The 6,690-nt window shown below is 35.8% G+C and overlaps 2 long non-coding RNA genes across 2 annotated transcripts in view; both read left to right on the top strand.

Moving 5' to 3' along the window:
* Positions 1–6,690, top strand: part of LOC309492563 — a 276,178-nt gene that overhangs the window by 26,371 nt on the left and 243,117 nt on the right. The gene's annotated exons all lie outside the window — the stretch shown is intronic.
* On the top strand, positions 1,765–4,252 carry LOC309492679. Its single transcript, XR_014203650.1, has 4 exons — positions 1,765–1,929; positions 2,238–2,318; positions 2,574–2,683; positions 3,570–4,252. It is a non-coding gene; the product is annotated as an uncharacterized lncRNA (long non-coding RNA).

Genomic DNA, 6,690 nt, shown 5'->3' with positions numbered 1-6,690 from the left:
CTTAATTATGCAGAAATTTAAAGGTGCTCTAAGTGATGTTGGGTGACGTCACTTCTTGTTGACGTTTAAAGTATTGTCAAACAAAACGGAGGCTAGTTAGACCCTCCCTCCTCCTCATCCGTGCACTAACCCCCCAAACCCCACCCCCAAATCCTTCTTGTCAGTTATTGGCTGGAACAGTTTATGTTTCGTGGTGCGGGTTAGCCCAGTTTGTTTTAGTTGCCGTTTGTGGAGCCTGGGCTGTCTACAGAGACGCGTTTTTTACAGTGTGTTCAGGGGACAGGCAGCTAGCGGAAGGTGAGGAGATGTTTGTTGTATGTGACAAAAAATGTTTTGGCTTAAAAAACGCGTGACATCGCTTAGAGCACCTTTAAGGCTTAATATAATTTAAACAGATGAGTTATAAAAAAAATCACCCCCCTCACAGTTGTCATGAAGGGCAACATTAGTAGTGTAGTAGCAGGGCATGTTGTGTTTGTTGTTCCTTCACCTAAAGGCAAATGCATACATGCAAAATTGATGTTAATGCTTTAATAGAGGTACACAATGTCAAGCAAAAATACAATAACAAATTAGTACTCTTCATTTTATCCATATCCATCAAATGTTCTTATTTTGTTTGTGCTGTTTTCTGAGATTCGTCAATGATCTTATAAGTTATAATACAACAGACGGTATATATATATATACATTATTACTATGCTGTGCTTAAGCTATACATTACTATACTATAGACCAGCATATAGAGTCTAATAGACCAGCAGTGTTTGAGATAAATTCATGAAGAATGTCAACTTGGTTTTACTTGGGAACAAGTCACTGAAGTTTTAAATTGTGGTCGAATAAACAGTATCCAAGGGTCTTTCTTCCTTCAGGCTGCGTGTCCCTGGTCTCGGTCGTCTGTGTTTCACTGGTGCCCTGAGTGCTTGATGCGGTCCTGGATGTCCCTTCACCTTCACCTTTTTCTATTGTACTTTAAAGTATGGATGTGGCTTGAATAAATACTATTAAATAGACTCACCTGATGGAGGCTGTGTGTTTCTGGCCTGTGTGTCACTGGTCCCTGGAGCACTACCACTGGATGTCCCTATCACAGCAAAATCTCCAGTGTTGAAATCCTGGTGTTAAGGACTCTTAGAGTAAAGAGTTAATTTTCTGGTGTTGAATTTCAAGGGATTAACACTGCTAGTGTAAACCGCACCCTCTGGCTGGTGAAAATATGTAGAGTTACTAAATTTACACCGAGAGAGTGTAATTAGTTACATTTAAGTACAGTAAATACAGTTACATGTAATTAGTTACACGGGACATTTATGCGCTGGGCGCAATGAAACGACCTGAAACTTTTTTCACAGACGCCATTTTCTTTGACGCGCGATGCAAGGCATACGAGGAGGGAAAACGCAGGTATTAAGTGTTTTATCGCATTTATATATGCATTTTATAACATTTTATTACATTATATTGTTTTATTACAATATGTATGTGCTGTGAACGGCTAAACCGTTCTCAGAAGGCGCATGTTCGTTGACGCGCGATGCGGAGCAGAGGTTGCTTTTAAACAGAGAAACGACGAAAGTAAGTGTTTTATCTAATTTACAATATGTATTTTATAACATACTGATTTATAGAGAAATGTAAATGCTCTGCGTGCTTAAACGAGCCGAAACCTTTCTCAAAGGAGACATCTTTGACTCAATACGGAGCTGACGATGAGGAGATTTGCTTGTAAGGTTAACAGGGAAAACACCGAAAGTAAGTTTTTAACCTAATTTACAACATGTATTTCATGGCATTATATTGTTTTATAACGATATTTATATGATGTGCGCCTAAACCTTTCTCACATACTAACGATAGGCCCTGCATCTTCTTTGACTCGTGACGCAGTGCAGACACGGAGTTTGCTTTTAACGGTGAAAACACAGAGTAAGTGTTTTAACTCATTTACAATATGTATTTTATATTGTTATTTTGTTTTATGACAATATTTGTGATGTGCAAATATCATAATGTATTTATCCTCAAACTATCTTTTACTCTCGTTTGCCAGCACACCTATCTTAACTGAAACCTAACGTTAACTGAAAAACAAATGTTCTTAGAATGTGTAAGACTGTAAGTAATTCTTTAAGATGAAATGTTTATGAAAATATATTTATCAGATTAAATTTTGGTTGAAGTTTGGATATGCTTTCATGTTTAAATGTATTGATTTTGCTATTTGTGTTTGCTAGGAGCATTTCCATGCTGCACCAAGTGGCTAAGGCTAACCAGGCTTGGTCTTTAAAGGCTGTAACGTTACAGACTAGAACCTGGTGAGGGTCAGATTTTACAGATAACATATGAGATAATCATGTGCATAAACATAAAAAATAATCATAGCTTTGTTGCTATTTGGTATAACTAGATTTTTTTGTGTTTCATAACAGTCATTTTGAATTTGTCCAGTCAAATTACTTTACAAAAGTATTTTTATTTTATTTTTTTCTTATTACTTAAATAAAATTAGTTATCAAACCAATTGTTTTCATGATTTGACAGGTAGATGTTTTCTTGCTTTTTAATTTTAGACTCAACTGATTGGGAAATCTCTGCCCATCACCTGCCTCCAACATCACAAAGCCACAAGAAGGGAACAAAGATTCTTCCGTCAGCTGACTATTTAGAGAGATTTCTTAAGGTGCGTGTCTAAAATTATTCCTAAAGGGTTAGTTCACCTACAAATGGAAATTATGTCATTACTTACCCTCATCTCGTTCCAAACATGTAAGACTTTCTTTCATCTTCACAACACACATGAGGATATTTTTAATGAAATCTGAGAGCTTCCTGTCCCTCCATTGACAGTCCACGCAAATACCACGTTCAAGCCCCAGAAAGGTGTAAAGGTACATCATTAAAGTACTCCATGCGACTCCAGTGGTTTAACATACATTTTATAAACTACGCAAGTGCTGTGTTTACAGCAACAAAACATTTACCACTTAATTTATAAAATATAAATTTCCAACATGCGTTCATGAGAACATTACGAGTTGTGCATGTTGTTGATGCGAAAGGAGATGTTCTTAAGTGAGCGTGCATCGAAGATTAATAATTTGTAAATAAAGTTGAGTTTTTTTGTTGTTGTTTTTTCGTGCAAACAAAGCACTCTTGTTGCTTCATAACATTTTTTTTAGGTTAAACCACTTGAGTCACATGGATTACTTATGATTTACTTTATACCTTTCTGTGGCTTTGGAAGTGGTAGTTGAATAGGCTGTCGATGAAGGGACAGAAATCTCTTAGATTTTATAAATAATATCTTAAGTGTTCCGAAGATGAGCAAAACTCTTACTGGTTTGGAACAACATAAGGGTGAATAATTAATGACATAATTTACATTTTTGGATGAATTAAGTCTTTAATTTACTTGGAAATCAGTAATTTCAAGTCTTAATCTAACCAAAATTGTTTATTGTTTGAGTCACAAAAGTCTAAGATGATTGAACTTTTTCCACCATGAACTTGCTGTATTTAAACACAAATAGTATTAATTGTCATTGGTCTGGATTTGCGTTGTCTAGGGAACCAGCACAACAGGATTTTGAGAAAGTTGGATCTGCACAGCCTTTCCTGCTCTGTGAAACAACTAGGCTATGCACTGAACTTTACTGTTAGCAACTGGACACAACCGATCCACTCATATCCTTCAACTGTTCTTCAGCTGTTGAATGTTGTTGCTGTACTGTTGCAAAGTCGAAGGTATTGACTCAACTTCACTGACACAGGACTTACATTCACTGACATGTACAGGACTTGAAGTATTACAGAGATACAGACCATTTGATGAGCAGCTTTCACATAATTCTGATGACAGAAATGCCTATATTTTGTCTTCATTTATTGTAAGTGTAAGTGTTGAACACTGTAAGTGTTCATATGTACTCCATGAGTAATGTATATATTTCACACTTTCAAAAGTGTTATTTTAACTCCAAAATGGAGGGAGTCATTTATACATTTCAGGTTAAATTTAAATTTATTAAACAGTGTTAAATTTGACTCAAATTGAGTTTGTATTTATGAGATGTACTTTTAAATGTACACTGGCTTTTTTGATGTGCATATGACAGGCAGTTTTCATATGGAAATGATGAAAGTCATTACATTGTACCATATTGTAGTTTTGTTGCGGAGTGCAATTAACTGCAAAGGTTTGAACAAGTCTTAAATGTTTAAATGTGAAAGGTGAATGTTTATTGTTTCGAATACTAAATGTGGTGTACCTTAATAAAGTGTTTTTGTGACATTTTCTGCCATTTGTCTTTAGTAGGATTGGAAGCAGCTCTAGAGGTAGCCTATTGGTATTGACACTCAATAATGTTATTGCTGAAGAGTATTTTAACACTTAATGTTGTTGTATTCACACTACACTTGTGTTGGTGTAAAATAAAAAGTATTACTCAATAACACTGTAATTTAACACTAACACTAGTGTGGTGTAAAAACAACAATGTTAAGTGTTGAATAGTGCTAACTTTTAACAATATACAGTGTTGAATTAACAGAAAATTAGTGTTAAAAAATTAACACTTTCAAAAGTGTAAATGTAACACTGTGTAGTGTGGACACATATACACACTTGGCTGGTGTTAAATTTAACACTGGGGATTTTGCTGTGTACTCCTGCAGCTGTATGTATTTAAACAGAGTTCATCCATGCTGTTCGTTGCACAATTGCATTTGGTCATTTCTATCATCCTACCACATCTGTATCTGACCATGTAACTTGTTACATTGTAAATTACAATTTCTACCACCACTACTATTTTTTACTAATCTATTAGGCTGCTACAAGGCTAAATAATACTACTGATTACAATTATTAGTATTAATGTGATGTGATTATAAAAGTAATAATTGCTAATAATAATAACAATAACAAAAACAGCAACAATAGTACTAGTTGTACTTACAAAGTTCAGAGAGAGGCGAACATGAAGGATCAGTCATCCTTTCTCCAGCAGGTGCCAGCCTTGGCATATATTGCCTGAGGTCATCTGGCCATGGTAAAAAATAAATACCTTAATACTTTTTAATACTGAGATACTTTGCTACTACTATAATTCATTTATAGATCTATGATAATAGAATATACCTGTTTGGAATATACATAAAAACATACCATTTTAGGAAAGTCCCAATTCATTTTCAGATGAAATATCCACCAGGTGGTGGCAAAAACATTTTAAACACACTGAAAACATCTGGTACATTTTGCATTGCCATATTTCCCATCCGACCAGATAAATAAATAAAGTACATAATAAATAAATGTTTCCTTACAAAAAATAACGTCTTGGATAGCAAGTCAGCTAAAAAAATAAATATTTGTAATTGCTTTGGTTTTAAAATGTCTTGGTTGATGGTTAATTGTTTAGTCTCTGAGTCAGTGGGAATTAAATTCATATATATATATATATATATATATATATATATATATATATATATATATATATATATATATATATATATAATGTCTTAAGATTTCTTAAGATTTTCCCAAACTGATTAACTAATGAATCATTGCAATTTTTACATGATACTGCATTGTTATTTCTTAATACATTATTTTGCTTTGCAATATATTTCAAGTCATTTGAAGAGACAAGTCATGTTTTGAATCAAAGAAACAAACACTAGCCTACCGTTTATCAATCACTCCAAACTCCCCAAGACGAATGGTTCCACATGTAGTAAATAATATGTAATCTCTAGAAATGATTTTGATATCTGTTTTATTCTCATGCTTTTTTTAACATGTATACACTTTTGCAACTTTTGCAAAAATTTTTACCTTCAAGTACAGCCTATATATTTTCTGCCAGTCAACATGTACTGTGTGGAGTTTTAACTAATTTCTTATTTTAAATTAAATTTTTTTTTCATGCCACAGCAGTTTTTTAACTGATTAAAAAAAAAATCATATTTAATACAAATTGTGTATGTGTGTGCCTGTGTGTATTATTTTCAGCTGTGTTCCCAGGACTCTTATTTTGATTCGTCATATTGTTCTAAGAAAGTTCCCTTTCGAAAGGGAACTCCCACTGCGTCGAAATGACGCTATGGGAACCGCCTCAGCGTGACCAATGTCTGAAGTACCTATAAAAACCCACCAATCATATTGGCCCGCGTCAGCCATGACGTCATGCTCTGACGCACCCGGGAAGTATAAAGGGAGCGCTCGGAGAAAATGACATCCTCTTTTCGTCTTCAGGGACTGATTTACTGAGTACTTGAAAATGGATAAACCTGCAAAGGCATTTAGGAAGTGTGTTGACCCGTGTGAGAGATGTCTTACACCTGGTGACTTGCACGACCTATGTGTTTGGTGTTTGGGTAAGGAGCACGCGCGCTCCGCTCTCGAGGGGGCGGGGTGCGTGCATTGCGAGAGTCTACCCTTAAGGACTCTTCGTTCTCGTCTGTCCCTCTTCTCGAGGGAGGAGGGACAGTCTTCTTTGCCACACGGTTCGGGTCCCTCTCGCGCTGAGGCAGAGAGGAGGCTCAGATCGTGGGGGTCGCAAAGAGACCTCGCTGACGAGTTCGAGAGAGGAGTGAGTCTCTCTCGATCGGCAGCGCGGGACGAGGATGAGCTGCTGGCTGAAGATAACAGCTCTCAGTTATCTTCTGGACCAGCAGGCAGTG

This window comes from Leuciscus leuciscus (assembly GCF_965113295.1).
Source record: "Leuciscus leuciscus genome assembly, chromosome: 2".
Taxonomy (NCBI): Eukaryota; Metazoa; Chordata; class Actinopteri; order Cypriniformes; family Leuciscidae; genus Leuciscus; species Leuciscus leuciscus.
Note: the sequence above shows the minus strand (reverse complement) of the source record. Positions and strands in the feature narration are given on the sequence as shown.